This window comes from Arvicola amphibius, chromosome 2, assembly GCF_903992535.2.
Source record: "Arvicola amphibius chromosome 2, mArvAmp1.2, whole genome shotgun sequence".
Taxonomy (NCBI): domain Eukaryota; kingdom Metazoa; phylum Chordata; class Mammalia; order Rodentia; family Cricetidae; genus Arvicola; species Arvicola amphibius.
The window spans coordinates 122,091,195-122,110,064 of record NC_052048.2 but is presented as its reverse complement, the minus strand read 5'-3'; the positions used below and the strand labels follow the sequence as shown (position 1 = coordinate 122,110,064).

At 45.1% G+C, this 18,870-nt stretch overlaps 1 long non-coding RNA gene across 2 annotated transcripts in view; it reads right to left on the bottom strand.

Moving 5' to 3' along the window:
- Positions 1-2,753: 2,753 nt before the first annotated feature.
- LOC119807733 overlaps positions 2,754-18,870 on the bottom strand; it is a 48,684-nt gene continuing 32,567 nt past the window's right edge. The window contains exons 2-3 of one of the 2 annotated variants that reach the window (XR_005284343.1): positions 4,462-4,605; positions 2,754-2,867 (exon numbers count right to left, since the gene is read on the bottom strand). This is a non-coding gene — a long non-coding RNA (uncharacterized LOC119807733). Of the gene's footprint in view, positions 2,868-4,377; positions 4,606-18,870 lie in introns of those variants that run through there. The other variant, XR_005284342.1, reaches the window with a different exon arrangement.

Below are 18,870 nucleotides of genomic sequence, written 5' to 3'. Positions count from 1 at the left end.
TGTGTGTGTGTGTGTGTGTATGAGAGAGAGAGAGAGAGAGAGAGAGAGAGAGAGAGAGAGAGAGAGAGAGAGAGAAGCTAGGCGTGTGACTCCTGTCTGTAATATCTAATCCTAACACTTGGAAGATGGAGGCAAGAAGAACAGTAGTTCAAGGTCAGCCAGGACCACGATATATCCGATCTCTAAATAATAAACCTGTATTATTGTTTATATATGGACTGTCCACCAAAAGGGGCCATTATTCCTAAAGAAAACCTTCTCCTGCCGCTGGAGGAAGATGAGAGTACAGGACCTATTAGGTCGTGCCCTAACAGCTGTTGACCTTCAGACGATGATGGAAGATAGGAAGACTCTTCCTGAACAAGGAACACAGCCCTAGGCTGCAACCCCAGCACCACAGAAACCAAGCATGGTGCCTCACATCTGCAATCCCAGTACTCAGGGTGATGAGGCAGGGGGTCAGACAAGGTAATTACCACCTACACAAGACTGGCTTTGGTTGCCAAAGACCTTGCAGAAAGAAAGAGGAAGCGAGGGAGGAACTGAAGGAAGAAGAAAAGGGAAAGGTGGGGAAACAGAAAAGGGAGAGATTCTCCTTGTACAATGGAGAGATTTGGATAGTGTTCGTGGAAAATGTTCCTTTGATAAGGAGTCTATCGGATAGAGGAGGCAGGGTTGGGCTAGGAGAATTGGCAGAAAAATATAAACAAATGGCCAGGATTAAAAAAAAGTATTAGATATTGCTGTTATTCAAATAAGTTAACTTGCTCTCTCTGTGTTAGGGGCAACTGGATTCTCTGGAGACCTGGGGACCTTGCTGAGATGGGGTTTCTGGAGGAACTGCAGCCGCCCATGCTTGCAAGCTGTGGCTCCTGGAGGCGCGTGCAAGGATGGCTTACAGGAAGTGAAGCCGCTGCTTCCCTGGGACACATGGAGCTCTGCACATCAGCAGAGTCACTTCACAGCCCAGAAGATGAAAAGCAGAACCAGGCAGCGAGGGCACGACCTTGGGGACAGGTAGCATTCAGAGCATGGGAAACCACACACTCGGCCTAATCACTGACTTTCTCACAAAGGACTCGGCAAGGGACTTCCCTTGACCTCAGCGCCTAGATGATTACTGATTAATCCCAGAAACTGAACAATGACTGTTCCTAGTAAACTGATTGGCCTCACAAAAGGCTTCTTTTGGGACTGAACTTTTCATGGAGTGGCCAGACAGGAAATTTTCCATAGGTGCAAGAGGGAAATTGGAGTTCCTGCTGGAGTAGATGTGGATAAAAACCGAGCCTTCGTGTTTCTTAGTTTTTTGTTACTATAACAAATAGCTGAAATAAACTCTGTATAAAGACAAAGGGTCATTTGGGCTCAAGGATTTGGAGCTTCTAGTCCGTGATCAGGCTGACTCACTGTTTCTAGGTATCTGGTGCAGTGGCCAATGGCAACTTCAAGGAGTGTGGGAGTGAGCAAGACCACTCTCCTCATCGTAATCCAAGAGTAAACACAGAGAGGAGAGGACCGGAATTCCACATCCCCCAGTGGCCTCTTTAGGGATCTCTAATTCCACACACACATACACCAAGCTCCATCTCTTAAAGGCTCCCACCTCTCAGTAGCACCACCCTGGGAATTCAGTATAGACCTAGAAGAGTTTCTTGAGGCTGATCTTTCTAGGGATGGAAAACTGCATGCATGCACTTGTCGGGTCATCTCGTCAGGTCAAGCATTGTGGGTATCTTGAAAAACAGCCATTCCTAACAGGACACTGTTAGGAATATTTTCTAACATGAGCTCTCTGCCGACGCAAAACAATCCCAATCAAATCAAATCAAACCAAATTAAAAGATATGCAGGTTTAACTAGACTCCTGCGCTCTCAGGTAGGCTCGAGGGGAACAGAAAGCCGCCAATGTGACCACCTGGGGGGTGAGGACCCTCGTGTTTATTTGGGGGGTGCAGTTTAAATAGCCTGGGGGAGTGGTCTTGACCTTTTCTGGGAAAGGGTCAAGGTTTGGTGGGCTACCTTAACCCTCCTCGAGGAGAGTTCAAGGTTCAAGGGGCACAGGGGCGGGGCCTCCAAAAATGGAGGCCGGAGACTGGGATTACAGACACTAAGAATAGAGTGTTTTCCACCTGCTGCTTCCAAGATGTGGGAGTCCATTTTTGTCCAGAATGAGGGATCACTGTCCTTCATAAATGCAAGAGAAAGGCAATGATTCCTCCAACCCATATTCGTCTTGAGGTGCAATGCCTTAAACTAAGACACACAAGTTTCACATAAGTAAATGGGGATCTAGTCACCCAACACAGCGAAAAGAACTCCAGCTCCGCCACTTGGCTTATGCACTTGAAAAGATAATTAACCTCCTTCAGTTCCTCTGCCGTGAAGGCCTCTACCCAGCAGTTTTTATTGTCATCACAGGTAATATAGATAAAGCGTTTGGCCCAGAGCTGACATGTGCCAATACATGAGGACCATCATGGTTATTTTTCTACAGAATCATCCCAGGTGGCAAGGACTACTGGCATCATACTCAGCCTTTGACGAAAAAGGACACTGAAGCTTAAAAGGCTGCAGACCATGTTCAAGTAGTAAGCTGAGGAGCTGAGGTGCCAACCGTTTCTGTCTGTTTGGATTGCCCGTGACTTTAAACATGTTATAACCTCTGAATAACACAGACTACAAAGTCTATACTCATAAGAGGCATTCATTCAGGGCTCTAGACAGCTGGCTGCATGGGTTCTGGATACCTACCAGACTGTTTCAGACAACTGGAGCAAATGAAGTCCAGACTGAAGGCATCCATGGGAAGCACTCTCCTGGGTGGAATGGGGAGCGTCTCTCAAGCAAATGACTTCTGTAGACTCCTAAAGGATCTTGCAGTTACTAGTATTGCAGTTTAGACTGGCAGGATGCTCAAGCGGGTAAAAGCACTTGCCACAAAAACCTGAATACTTGGATTCAGTCCCCCAAACCCATGGTAAAGGAGAGGAGAGAACCAACTCTCAAAAGTTGTTGCTGACCTGCATGTGTGTACCATGGGACACACAACACATAATTAATGTTTTAATTCTTTAAGTATAAAGTTTAGTAAAGATAATATAAAAAATCCAAATCCATCCATTAGACACACTTGAGTATTTCTGAAGAGTACATACCAGAATGGCTTTTAAGTCATGGTCTTTATATACAAAACACTGCTGGCAGGACCTTTTAGGAACTATATCATACTCCATAACACTTTTTTCAAAAATAATAAACGAGGGGAAATAGCCACCATAACACAGAATATGGTGCTTGTGGCATGAAGTAAACATTGTCATGGGCTCTCAACTCCTATGAGAACAGGAGACTGAAAGGTCTCTACTTCAGACTAGCCTGCTGACATGCCTAACATATTCCCACAGCCAGTCTGCCTAGGGCATGCCTTTGAAGTTGGTGGGAAACTCAGACTTCACAGGGAACTACAGATCTATGTCTCTTATCATTGAGATGAGATCTACATTTATATATTATAACTAATACACTTCACAACTGCAGAACAGCCAAATCTTTCTATCTCAAACCCAAATGTAATTAACTCTGAAGAACTTACTGCGCTGCTGGTAGCAGAACCACTCCATTTCCATGAAGCCCTTAGCATCTGTTGTCTTTGCAGCCCATTCAATTCTTGGTTTCACTCCCACCAAAGGAGTCTCAACACTGTACTTTTAGTAGCTAAATCTCACCTAAACCCCAATACTTTGTCCCACTTTAATGCCATGTCCCCTCTTGCCCAACATCCTTAAGATCTGTCTTCAACTGCGGTAGAGTATAAATCCCTTCTCTCCCGGTAGTTCTTCACTCAATCAAAGACAGAGTCAGGTAACGCCACTGCCTGCTGATAGATTTCAGTCTTGCCCTGATCACCCCACAAAGGGAGATTTAGTAAAATATGATGAAATGATAGCTGTGTTTTAAGAAATAAAGTTTTGGTATAGTTTTCCATCAGCAGTGATGTAAGCATACAAGTAAATGAATCATAACGATAAACGCTGAGTTTGAGTACTGGCAATCGCTTTGTTTCCACTACCCAGAGCAATGGTTCTGCAAGGCATGATGAGTGTATCTGTAGTCACAGTACTCCAAAGGCCTAGACAGAACCATCTGTGTGGCCAATGTAGGCTACATAGGGAAATGTTGCCTCAACACAACAAAGCAAAGCATTTCTTAATTTTTGTTTTGTTCAACAACTATCCACCTGCAGGACACTTTCCCACAGATGTGCCCAAAATACCCATGGGCGACCATTGTCAATTAAGTTATGGGCCAGGCAGCTCCCATTAGGAACAGTTCCAGAATCTGTAAGCATCCACAAACATTAAGGATCTCTTTAACTAAGATTATGATATTTAATGTTTAATATTTTTTAAAAAAAGAAATTCCACACCAAATCACAAATTTCATAAAGCCATCACATACCACAGATACCACAAATAAACGGCAAACAATAATTTTCCAACTGATTCACTTCACGAAATATTCTCCTAAGCATTTCCCTGACTTCTTGGCTGTAGAATCTTCGATCAGCTCCTCATATCAGATCAATTTGGGGATATCATTTTTCTGAAAAGAAAATAGAAAGAACTTATTTTATCCTGTGGTGTAATCTATGAGTTTTCACTTATTGGTCTCTTGAACTCTGGACTTCGTAACATGTTATTGTTAATGTGATATAAATATGTAGGAATACTGGCAAAGTTGTGGAGACCTCTCTAGGGGTCTCTTTCATGTAGAAGCTACAGATATCAGGACATAACAAATTTTGTTTTTTTGTGACAAACTTAAATATGTTTTGGGTTGAGATGTATGAGATAGTCATAGTTGTATATACTGTTAATTTTCAGAATATTACTGATAGACGAAAAATTTCAGTTTTAGTCATTGATAAAAACAAAATCTTCATCTGGGCGGTGGCGGTGCGCACCTTTAATCCCAGCACTTGGGAGGCAGAGGCAGGCGGATCTCTGTGAGTTCGAGGCCAGCCTTGTCTACAAGAGCTAGTTCCAGGACAGCAAGGGCTGTTAACAAAGAAACCCTGTCTTGAAAAATCAAAATTAAGAAAAATAAAATAAAATCAGAGGACAGAGTAGTGATAATAGTGTGTAATCCAAGCCTGGAAACAGAGGAAGATTCAGACCTGACCTCCATCAGCAAACAGGAACAGGGAGTCCTAGGAAACACAAAGAACAAAGCCCGAATGGATCAGCTCCAACTAGTTCCATAGAAGTATCCAAGGCACGAGGCAAGTACTTCACAACAGAGCCCAGGGAGGGCCACACACAAGAGCCCTGGAACCAGACCTCCATCTCAGACACCCTCCCTTGCCAAGCCGTCACATGAGGACGCATGTCTGAAGCCCTGCTCCTTCAGCTGCTGCTCCAGGAAGAGGCTCAATGCACCAGAACCCGATTCACGAGTCACAGGGAAACTCCTTGAAATCTGCCGTTCACATTTGTAATTACATCTAATGCTCACTAGGAAACTCGTTTACCACAATGATGCTTTGCTTTTTAAAACTATGCCTCTAAAACAGAGGTGCCATCGCATTTTACGTGGAGAAATATGAAGTAAGGGGAATGGGAAGTAATTTCCGAAGGCCACCTTGGTGTGACCCCACAGGAAGAACTCTGGAGTTCATGCTCCTACTCTTGTGCTCCTACTCTTCAGCTTGATGAACTCTCAGTACCTGAGATCAGTAGTTCCATATATTTGGGTTGGCCATTCTCCGTAGAAAATCTTTCTCTGGGTTAGGGTTTAGTGCCCTTCAGGATAAACAAACCACCCTGACTTCAGGGTTGTCTTCATTGCACCGTTAAACCCAAAGCCATGGTGAAACACCCAGAGTATTTCCGTTATGTTTGTTTGTTGTTTGTGTGTTTGTTTTGCCACCATCAGCAGCAAGTGACATCCATGACAGGTTTCAAAGAAAATGTGACTTGCTCTCCCAGTGTATTCAGTGTGGCTTACTTCTCACAAAACAGAACCCAAATTGCTTCAAGGAGGGACTTACCGGAGAGCGATGTGTCTGTGGTGACCATTGTAACCCACACTGGGGCTAGCAGCAGCCATACCATTCTCCCTGCCCCGTTAAAGGAGCCGGTGATGTAGTTCGAGGGTGTGCGCTCTCCTAGCACAACTATGCATTACACATTCTAATTCATGGAAAGCCATTAGGAAATCACTGCCCAGAACCCTGAAGCAAGCCCTGCAAGATCTCCAGATTCCATTCCCAAATTTCAGATGTGAACTTTGAAAACTACACCAACCCTTGATATCCTATGGTTTTCTGCAAAACTAAAAGGGGTGTAGCCCATTGTTATTATATAAAATGTCAGGGTTACTCCCTGTGGAAGAGGAGGCAGAGGCAGTGGAAGGACCAGAAGGAACAGAGGATGCCAAGAAAACTAGGCTCTCTAAGTCAGCACGATAAAAGCTCAAATGAGCTCACAGAGACTGGGGCAGCATGCACAGGGCCGGCACGGGTCTGCACCAGGTCCTCTGTGTATAGATTATGGCTTCCAGTTTAGTGTGTTTATGAGATTCCTGACTGTGAGCAAGTAGCTCTCTGATTATTATGCTTTCCCTTGGGCTCTTTTCCTTCTGCTTGTTTGTCTTGTCCAACTGTGATGTGATAGTTTTTGTATTATCTTATTACATTTTATTTCATTGTATTTGATTACTCTCCCTTAGAAACCTGTTCTTTTCTAATGAGAGGCAGGAAGGGTGTGGATCCAGATTGGGGGAGGAGTAGAGCGAGGGGAAACCATAGTCAAGATGTATTATGTGAGAAAAGGGTATATTTTCAGTTAAAGGGGAAAAAAAGAAAAAGAAAAAAATGTCACGGTTAGTGCCATAGTTGGAAAACATCTATCCCCTCTCTTTCATATAGAAGCTTCAGATGTATTTTTTGCTTGAGAAAGCACTCAAGTTAATGTACTCTCTGCCTTGTTAGGTCAGCCCCTCCACTGCTCTCATAAACATTTTCCTCTGAGCTCTTGGACAGAGCCGTAACTCCAGTGCTCCTGCCGACACGGTGCTCATGGAGTGAGCTAGAGGCTATGCCAAGCTGCTGATGTTCTCCGAGGCTCCGGTCCACTGGGTACCACAGCTGATGAGCAATACCTGCAGAGCCACATTTGTTCTAAGCGTTTCTCCTTGTCTAAGGAATCCCGTCCTCGGGATTAGTTCTGTAGCTTTTTTTATTCTCAACTCTTGGCTGGGGATGCCTCAAAGCCTCAGGACGCCAATTCCTCTAAACAGAGGGTTCTCACTCCTAGCAAGTGAGCACTAGAGATACTGTGTCTCTTCTTCATTACTCCCCTACCTCTTCCTCATCCTACCTGTCCTCACCCAAGGGTGCTGGATGTTTGATCATCTTACCACCAAACTATGTAGATTAGTTACAGCAATGGCTGCAAATATATTTTATGTGGAGGACTGAAGCCAAAATGGGCTTGAAAGTAACTACTGTCCTCACGAGGTATATTTTGGACCCTAACTCATTCATTAGAAATTGTCCCGACCAGCTAGCTAAAATAATTATATGTAAGAATTTCAATATGGATGAAATATTTTCCTCTTATTTCTATGCTGTGTAGGAACACATCCACATCTGTATGGGAAAACAGTATTTTTAGAGTCTCAGGCAGGGCCATATTTAAATCTGAAGGTCAAGACCGGCACCCAAAATTGGGGCTCTCTCCACGTGTGTATGTTTGCTTCCTTTTATCCCAGCCTTCCTGGATGGTAACTGAGAGGACTTACAAGATTCGGGTCAATGAAGGAAAACTGTGGCCATCTCCTGACTGTATGTAGGGAGCGTGCTCTTCAGAGGAAGGGCAGGTCACATCTCTCATCACAAAACTCTCACCCTTCCTAACAAAACTCTCACCCTTCCTAACGCAGCGACCTTTACCACAGTCTCTCATGGTGTGCTGACCCCAACCATAAAATTATTTCCATTGTTACTTCATAACTGAAATTTTGCTACTGTTCTGAATCATAATGTAAATCTCTGCTCTGGGACCCCAGAGGGGTCACGACCCACAGGTTGAGAACTGCTGCCCTAGAGGCTAAGAGATGGCTCAGCAGTTAGAAGTACTTGCTACTCTTCCAGAATCAGCTTCAGTTTCTAGCTCACAACTGTCAGTAACTCCATTTGGGGGAGATCTGAAGCCCTGTCTTCCTTGGGCTCCTACACACATTTGGTGTACATGCGTACACACAGGCACTAACACACCCAAGAGCTCTCCTCTTCTGCTGGTGAGAACTCTGTTCACACTTTGAAGCCTTAAGCAAGTTTCTCCACTGTACCGTTTGAATATGAAATTGCACCCCCCCCCCATTGGTGTATGTGCTTAGACACTTGGTCCCCAGCTGGTAAGTCTTGGGGAGAGGTTGTGGAACCTCCGAGGGAAGAGTCAGGGATAGCAGAGGTGGGTCACCTTTGAGGCTTATATGCCAGCTTCCCCTCTCCCCTAAAGTCTATTTGCTTCCTGATCTACAGCATTCACGGGCACTTCTAAGAAGCTTTGCATTGGCCATGTTGGGCCCTAGCCCTAATCTGGTTTATTCAACATTTAAACTAAAATCATTGATAGCCCATGCTTTAGTTAGAATTATTTAGGTCAAAAGTGATAGAGACCCAACCAAAAAAAAAAAATGGCATCAACAAAAAAAAAGAAGATTGCAATAGCTCAGACGGAACCCAGTTCACAGTTTGAACAGTCTCTGGTTGCTAAACAACTGCTAAATACCAAGATAAAGGCCTCAGGATCTTTCCATTTGGGGTTTTTCGTTCCTCTGGGGATCAACTTTTGTCTGCACATTTGCCCTCCAGAGTTGCAAAGTGACCCCTCCAAGTTTTAAAGACATAAGAGAACAGGCGGATGAAGGTCTGCCTTCTGTCCTGAATCTCTTCTCATCTGAAAGAGACGTTCCTAAAGCTTCCTTGGAGTTCCTCACAGTCTCATTGCTCAGAACTTCTGTGTGTGTCCTTTTCTGCCCTCACCGCTGACAAGGAAAGTGAGCTTTCTCTCCTTAGGCTAAACCAGTTACGAAAGCAGCTCTACTCGGTCACGGCACGGGTGAATTAGCCATCAGTACCAGCCATGCGCTATGCCAGCTTTTGTCTCAATCTGGATGTTTATGGAGTGTTCCTGGGTTTTTACTCCGGCTTGTTGCATGGCTGAACATTCGGTTTATTTCCTTGGAACATAGGTCCTTACTATAGAATTGCCCATGTCTTGAAGGTGCTTGTATGAGTGTTTGATGTCTTCCTTTAGAAAAATCAGTTTAGCTGAGAGGCCCAGAATGGAAGGAAATGCCGGATGAGCTATACAGATTGTTTTATGTGGTGCTTAAATACTGGGTTGCAAAATGATCTCTTTTAATTCTTTGAAGTAACACCTAAAAGTCCAAATATGATAGATATTTTTTGAAATATAGATTCTTTTCTTGAAAATTCCGATTAGACCAACTGGGCCACCCCGCCTACCCAGTGAGCACCCTCTGCTATAGAGTGGTGGGGCCTTCTATGGTCAACTTGTCACAAACCCCATTTTGGATTTTGCTGTTTGCCTAGGCCACTCCTAAGTGCTGGAGCTCAGCTTTAATGGCAACTAACCAAAAATATCCACACGGTTGCTCAGTGGACCTGAATCGAGTAAATCCAAGAGTCAAGATGGCTCAATCTGAGATTGAGAAGCAAATACATAGACAGAAGAAGAAACTCACCAGGGGATCTGAGGCCTAAAGCCCATTCCCTAAGAAAAAGCATCTCAAAATTCAGCCTGCTCCCTCCCCCCACACATCTTGGGAAGCTGGCCAACCCTGATAGGAAAGAAAGAGGAGAGAATGAAGCTTCCCTTGTTCCTTGGTCTAGTCTACAACATTCGCTGTGTCCCAAGAGGCCCAGAACAGTGGATCTGATTACCCGCTGATCACGCTTTCAGCTTGCAGAACAAGCCAGCTCCCGCTAGTGACAGTATACAGTTACTATCTGCTCTGCTTGTCGGATCTTACCGCAACCTTCTCTCCAGGAATTTCTTACTTTGTCTGCCACCCCCTAAACACAGACACACTTCTCCTATCTTGACAGGCCTGGTGGCAGGTGGCCCAAGGAGGACTCTACACTGTCTCAAAGAGATTAGTGTTTCCAGTTTCCTACATTTCTCAAGATCCACATTTCCTTCCTTTCGTAAACCCCACACTCGTGATTATGCCCATTTAAACACATCTTTCTTCCCGAAGGTCAGGGTCCAAGACAGGAAAGGCCAGAAAGGATATGGCTGCCAGTTATTTCAGTAGGTGGCTGGCCAATTCCAAACTAAATTAGAGCCAAAATGATAACTTCCCAGGATTGCAATCCAGAAATAGCTCGTATTCAAAATAAACAAAAATGAGCCTAGGGGCTGGCAAGAATTCTCATTGAGTAAAGTATTCATCACAAAAGCCTGGCCTACACTGGAATCCTCAGAACTAACTCATTTAAAAATCAGGCAAGATAGTGCACATGTGTAATTCCAGGTCTCCTAAAGGGGGCTAGGAAGTGGAGACGGGAGTCTCTAGAAGCTCACACGCCACCTTGGCATCCACAGCAATGAACAAGACAGACCTTGACAGAAACAAACTGGAAGGCAAGGGCTGGCACTGGAGGTTGTCCTCTGACTGCCACATGAATTCTGCGGCATGCACACACCCACATTAACACACACACACACCATATACTAACACAGAGAAAAGTTTTTACATACTGTTGAGGCCCATGTGGGCTCCAACATAGATAACTATTTTCCCTAACTAGACTGGAACAGAGTCGCAAGGAATAATCGGACACAACTTACACGGTCATCCTTGAAGGGCAAGATCTCTCGCTTATTCTCCAAACAGTTTATATATCATCCCATCAATTGAGCAGGAAAATACATTAGGCTATCTCCTAGGTAACCAGGTGAATGGTCTTTTGTCACGTCCGCATCTACCTTTTGTGAGTATGCTAGCTGTCACGTAGGCCATGAATTAGCATCTCTATAAGACATGCTCCAAATTACAAAAGGAAGGAGCACCAAACATCCTGATCAGCTTCAGCCAATACCTCTCCTCAGGCGATCTACATTAATAATAAAAATGGAAGGAGCAGCACATCCCGGCTATTGTTAGGCTGAGACAGCTTGTCTGCAAAGCTACATGACCACCTCAGACCAGGCCTATGGCTCTTGTGCCATACCAAAATATGGGCCTACAACATACATAACATGACAGACACAATGTTGCACATTAACAGGCGCCCCCGAGTACAGGTTTGAAATAGTGTTATTACTGCAACAGTTCTTTAAAATGAGGACATTTTTTCCCAGATTAGCAAAATGGGAATTCCATATCCTAGAGATCACTGTGGCCTTTGGAGATGTTTCTATCAAACTAAATTCGGCCATAGAGAAACCAGGTCAGTGTAATGAGATCAGACAGTTTGAGTCCAATGCATCCCTTCAAGCACAGCAGAATCTGAACCGTGGTCCCCTCTGACACCCAGGTGACAGTCAGCTGTCTGTTCCACTCTCTGGTGGTGTGACATGCATGCTTCAGGAAAAACTAGTAGAATAAAGGAGTTCGTTCTACCCAAAGACCCTCAACATCTGGAGTGTAGGCTCTGAGGACACACAAAGGAGTCAGGCACTGTCTAAAAGGCCTCTCTCCTGGTCTTGTCATCATCACCCTAAGATGTACCTGAAGGGGGTGATTAGGCAGGGAACAGGGACACTGAAATATCCCATAGGTTTTAATTCATTTGCTACCATCACTTAGGTCAGTCCAATACAACTAAAAGTTATTAAGCAATTATGACATGCCCAACACTGTGCTAAAGACTGTATGAACTATCAAATATGTCTATGCCAAACTCTTGACCTCGAGAAACTTTCTATCACACTAGCTGGCTGAAGTTACCCTTATGAAGAAAATAAATAAGACAAGAGTGTATCAAGTCTCAACATTGGTCTTGTATCTTTGTGATTTCAGTTTTCTTATTACTATTCTGCAGATCCATTTACTAAATCACAACAAATTAAACTAATCATAATTTAAATATATCAAAATCTAGCATAGGTTATATTCCAGTATAGCTAAGCTGAGAAGAGTGTTGGCAATAATGTGGGACAACTAGACCTCTTCTGCATCGATGATAGAGGATAAGCCAGTGGAATAACTTTGGGAAGCTGGCATTATTTATGAATATATGGACAGGGCTCGGTGGATGTGCAGCTCCTACCCCCAGGGATTCGGTCAACCCCAGATGGGAAATATTTGAGCAAGTGTTGCATTGGTACTGAACACGTCACAGACTGTCTTTCTTGTCATTCGTCCCTACACAATATTATCTCCAGTGTATAAAATTTGCATTGTATTAGGTACTATAAGTAACATATAAGGGAGAAGGCAGGCGTATAAGGGAGAAGGCAGGCATGGTGACTCACACCTGTAATTCCACCACTCAGGAGGCTGAGGCAGCAATATTGCTGGGTGTTTGAGGCCACCCTAGGCTATGGTGTCACATTAAAGATACTTGAGGCTATAAAGAGAAACCCTATCTAAACAGGAAAACCAAAGAAGGAATGAAGGAAGGAAGAGAAGAGGGGAGGGAGGAAGGAGGTAAGTGATATAAAGTAATATATCATTTTCTATCAAGAGTTTGAGCAGCTTCAGGTTTTGGTATCCTCATAAAATTCAGGCATCAATTTCCACAGAGGCAAATTGATGCCTGTATGTTCTATGATCCAGCAATCCGTTCTCCTAACTACCAGAAATTCATATGTGTTTTCATCAAAATACACATCCAAGAATGTTCACTAAAACACTATAATAGCCCCTAACAAACAACCTAGATGATCACAAATATTAGATGCATAGTATGTTCAATCATTAATACACTATGGAGTAGTGGCAATAAACAGACTATAATGATAAGCAACAATATAGATGGGCATCACCAAAATGATGTGAAGAAGCCAGATGAACAGACAGCTATGGTCTGGATGATACTGTTGATAAAAAAAAAAAAAAAGGCCCAAACGTAAGCGAAGTTAATCCTCGGTACACTGAGAAATTACAGAGTGCTTACCTTTGTCTGGGAGTGTTAGCCACAGGGCTGAGGCAAGATGAGAAGTGTAGGTTGCTGTTAGGGATTTATATCTTGAGCCAGGGCTGGCTGTATGAATGAGTTCACGTTGTGAAATATGATTTGCCTGCTTTTTTACATTCTCATTTGTTTAGCGCGCACACACGGGCAGGGATGAGAGGACAATTTGCAAGAGTCCTGGAAACTCCACCGAAGCCTTCAATGTCTCATATTTGTCAATAAAAAATGTCATAAAAGGGTCATATTCAGGCCTTATAAATACATCAACATTTCTTTAAAATATTTTTTATTAATGAAGAATTGGATCCCAGAGAAGCTGCAGAATTTGACTTCTGGTGACCTTTGCATAAGACCAGATATTTTGACCTTCTGAGCTCTGCTGTGTTTGTTCTTGCTCTGTAACTGATTTTCTAGGTAACTTTATTTTTTTCATTATAGATTCCTATTAGATTTATTCATTTTATTTCATGTGTGAGTGTGTTGCCTGCATATATCTATGTGGACCATAATCATGCTCGGTGCCACAGAAGCAAGAAGAGGGCATCAGATCCCCTTGGACTAGAGTTATAGATGGTTGTGGACAACCATGTAGGTGCTGGGAATCAAACCCAGATCCTCTGCAAGAACAAGTGCTCTTTTTATAATTAATTATTTTTATTGATTTTATTGAGCCATACATTTTTCTCTGTTCCCCTCCCAGAACAAGTCACTGAGCCATCTTGCCAGACCTTGTAGATCCGTGGTTCTCAACCTGTGGCTGGGGCCTCTTTTGGCGCTCGAGCACCCTTTCAGACGAGTCTCCTAAGACCATCGGAAAACACAGATATTTACATGATAGTCCACAACAGTAGCAAAATTACAGTTATGAACTAGCAAAATAAATAATTTTATGGTTGGGGGGGTCACCACAATGTGAGGAACTGTATTAAAGGGTCACAGCATTAGGAAGGTTGAGAGCCTCTGCTTCAGACAATCTTAGAAAAGCTTGTGGAGCTGGTCGATGCTGGGGAAGCATGAGGACCTGGGTTCAGATCTCCAGCACCCACAGAAAAGCTAGGCACAGGAAGATATGGAGACAGGGGACCTCTTGATCTTGCTAGCCAGTCAGTCTAGACAAAACGATGGGCTCCGGTTTCAGGGAGAGTTCCTGTCATAAACACACAGGGTGTAGCTAGGTGATGGTGGCGCACGCCTTTAATTTCAGCACTTAGGAGGCAGAGGCAGGTGGATCTCTGAGTTCGAGGCCAGCCTGGTCTACAGAGTGAGTTCCAGGACAGTCAGGGCTACACAGAGAAACCCTGTCTTGAAAAACAAAAAATGAAACACAAAAGCCCCCAAAGTAGAAGTGAAAGAGGACACGCAGACACACAGACACACGCAGACACACGCAGACACACGAAGACACATGCAGGCTCTGGTCTCTGGACACACGCAGACACACGCAGACACACACAGACACACAGACACGCAGACACACACAGGCTCTGGTCTCTGGACACACGCAGACACATGCAGGCTCTGAACTCTGGACACACGCAGACACATGCAGGCTCTGGTCTCTGGACACACGCAGACACATGCAGGCTCTGGTCTCTGGACACACGCAGACACACGCAGACACACACAGACACACAGACACGCAGACACACACAGGCTCTGAACTCTGGACACACGCAGACACACGCAGGCTCCGGTCTCTGGACACACGCAGACACACGCAGGCTCCGGTCTCTGGACACACGCAGACACACGCAGGCTCTGGTCTCTGGACACACGCAGACACACGCAGGCTCTGGTCTCTGGACACACGCAGACACACGCAGGCTCTGAACTCTGGACACATGCAGACACACGCAGGCTCTGAACTCTGGACACACGCAGACACACGCAGGCTCTGGTCTCTGGACACACGCAGACACATGCAGGCTCTGAACTCTGGACACACGCAGACACACGCAGGCTCTGGTCTCTGGACACACGCAGACACACGCAGGCTCTGGTCTCTGGACACACGCAGACACACGCAGACACACGCAGACACACACAGACACACAGACACGCAGACACACACAGGCTCTGGTCTCTGGACACACGCAGACACATGCAGGCTCTGAACTCTGGACACACGCAGACACATGCAGGCTCTGGTCTCTGGACACACGCAGACACATGCAGGCTCTGAACTCTGGACACACGCAGACACACGCAGGCTCTGGTCTCTGGACACACGCAGACACATGCAGGCTCTGAACTCTGGACATACGCAGACACATGCAGGCTCTGGTCTCTGGACACACGCAGACACATGCAGGCTCTGAACTCTGGACACACGCAGACACACGCAGGCTCTGGTCTCTGAGCACATACAGACACAAGCATGCACATCTATGCCACATGCATACATTAAATTGTTAAGACAGAAAAGAAAAACATTTCTTATATTGCATCTATTCTAGGAGAACAGTGGTGTTGGCTTCCATTTCTCATTTCTCATCAAATAGATTTGTCTTAAAGGTGAAACTATGTGATCTTGCATCATAGCTGATGCTTTTGGTATTAATTAAAAATGGAAGTTCAAGACCCTCACCATTTTCGTGTAAAAGTAGCACAATCCTTCTGCAGTGAGAGAAGAAGGGCTGTCATCCAAACTGAATGGCGAGCCACCACATCAACTGGTTCAATGCAGTTGAAGCCCTGGGCCAAGTGTGGGCTATTTGTCCTAAACATTCTTGAGGAAACCAGACATGTCTCACCTTCCCTCTTAGGATGCTTTCTCATTTCCCACAGGATAGATTTCTCAGTTGTGGAAAAGTAAGGGAAATCACAAGACTTTAGGAATAGGAGATAGAATGTGAAAAGAATTGATCTTGATGGGGAAAGACCGTGCATCAAGCACTAAGGAGCTGAGGAAATTCAGGCAAGTCCATCTACCTCCCTTTCACTGGATTTACCTCTCCAGAGAAACTTAAGCCCCGTTCTACCTGCCGCAGTGGGTTGTGTTGAGGTAGAAGTTAGGTTATGCCTGTGAGAATTAACGCAGACAGAAGAACTCATACACAGTATTTGGTTTTGTAAGGTAAACTGTTTGCTTTGCAAGCAGGTATCCAGGTGAGCCATCCCCAGTGACGAAGACAAGCCACAGGAAACAGGGCAAAGTTCTTGTTGTTATGAACCTCATCTGACGGAAGAGGATAGACAGCCAAAACTGCGATGAAGAAGATAAAGCAACGCAATGTGCCCAGAGCCACGAACAGGCTTCTCTGGTTTGGGTGACCAGAGAAGAAAAGGTGCTTGTGTTCTAAATGGGAGCCTGAAACTCTGTGGACTGTTCCAGACAAAAGCAGCATGCAAATGTGCTGAGATGGGAGGGGCCTTCACCTCCTGAGGACCAAGAAGAAGTTTGGTGGGCTCTGGAGCAGAGACAGCCCTGGTTAGAAAGACTGTTGACACACACCTTTAATCAGAAGGCAGAGTGGACCTCTGTGAGTTCAAGGCCAGCCTGATCTACAGCTCAAGTTCAGGGACAGCCAGGGTCACACAGAGAAACCCCAAAAAGAAAGAAAGGAAGAAATGAAAGAAGGGAGGGAGGGGAAAAAGAAAAAAAAAGCACTGTATATCTGTATATTGTGTTAGGAAGTGGCTAGAGAGGGAAGAGCATATAGACAGGGAAATGAAACCAGAGCACAGCCATGTTTTCAGCAGAGGAAAAATTAAAATTGAAAGACTTTTCTCCTTGTGAGATCACAAAGGTTGGCATATTGATAACACTGCGTGCTAGTTTCAGAGGTGGCTTTACTGGAAAGCTAATACACATCTCAGCCCTAGGAGACACCCCACATTCTTTTGGGTAAATTTTACATTTTTCCCTCTTTGGAACGCTCGTCAACCTGCTCTTGTTTTAACGCATTCAAACAACATAGCAGGTTTCTGTCATAGGGACGTCAGCAGCCCATTGGACCCTGGAGGTTTATAAATATGGCTGCCTTGGGTACTTTCTAAATCTGAGTCAGAAGGCCTGGCATGGAGGCTTCTGTAGACCACTATATTTCCTCTCTCCCTTACTAAGGCTCAGAGCCCAGAGCCCAGACTTTTCCAGCTAACCTCCCAAGTCTTCTTCTTTCTCTCCCTTCCTCCCCCAATGCCCTCACTATACCTCGGCAAAACTCCACTGAGCCCTTCCCATTCCGGCAGCGCGCACATCCTCTTCTGCTTGTGTGTTCTTTGCATATGCTGTTTCTTCAGAATCCTCACTTTCTCTAAAGCTGAGGGTAAAGAATGAGATCACCACAGCTAATCTTGCGGAAGGAAGATGGGCAATGGGTTGGGAGAAGGGTCCCTGGAGATGCTCAACAAACAAGGATGAAGGATGAAGAGGTATGGGCTGGGGGCGGGGGAGGAAATCTGAGTTGTGGGGAGTTTGCTCCCTTAAAGTCTCTTCATTAACCTGTATCAAAGCTTTCCAAGAGCAGCCCCAAACCATTGTCAGCCCTGGACAGTGGCCCTGGTCTCAGTGTTGACTACACAAAACAATGTGATTATCCTGTCAGAATCCAAAAGAGGAAAAAAATTAGCATAAATACAAAATACAAGAGAACCTATTTAATTAAAGGCAGGAACCAGGGCAGCTAAAACGCAGAGTAACAAACAGTCAAGCAGAGTTTTAGGGAAAGTGAGTTACATAATTGTGACCCAAGCGAGAGTGTTCTTATCTCAAGGTTAAAAGAAGAAACTGAGCCAATGAGCCATTCCCAGACATTTTTCCTATAAACTTTCTACCAAGCTGTGAACGCCAGCATGAGGAGCCAGGGGTGACAGAAGCCCCATAAGCTAATCATTCCCGTGTGTCCGCAGACTGTCCTCCCTGGTAAGGTGTGGTTCTGTACTGGGGGTGAGGTCACAGGGCTTTTGAGATCATTTCACAACACAAGGACGGTTCCAGCTGGAAGCAACCTTTGAGACCATGTGGCCAACCTGGTCTTGTCACGGATTTAAAAGTTCCAAAGGTCAGAGAGAACTGCAACAGGACAAGATTTGAGCCCCTCTGGCCCTAGCCAGTCTCCTCTTGTACCTGCAGACATAGCAAACACCAGCAGTTTGGGGCCTTTGTTGGGGACAACCAGGGACGGCCACACCAACAAACTTCCTGAAGCTCTCCCCACCCCTTCCTGCCCAGGGCCTTCTCCTTTTTCCCTTTCTGTTTTATTTTTTCCCTCTCTGGTCCCGCCCCCAACCCACCTCTATCCTCAACCCAGTGGTAGCACAAGAGAGGCCATAAGCAGTGTTTTGTCTGCGAGTGCCTCTGGGAGGCAGGAAGCTGGAGACAAAGTATTTCCTTCACTTGAAACACCCTCTTCCTCTCCTCCAGGCCATTTCTAGTGCTGCTTCTAGAAAAATCCAAAAGGGAAACCTCCTCAGGGTGCCTGTTGTTTGGTCAAAAGTGAGACCCCAGCCCTCTGATACCCCTATAAACAAGGACTCTGGGATGTTTGGTCAAAAGTGAGATCCCAGTCCTCTGACACCCCTATATCCAAGGAGCATGGGATGATTGGAAGCATCACCCCAGCCCCTGGTCTGGGAGTTGCCTTGGTCTGGACTCAACCTCTGGAAAAACCAGCCAAGCACTGACCCCACCCCAGAGAGGGTCAGGACCACTTCCACAGGCTATTTAGGCTGCTGCCCAGAAAAGGAACACG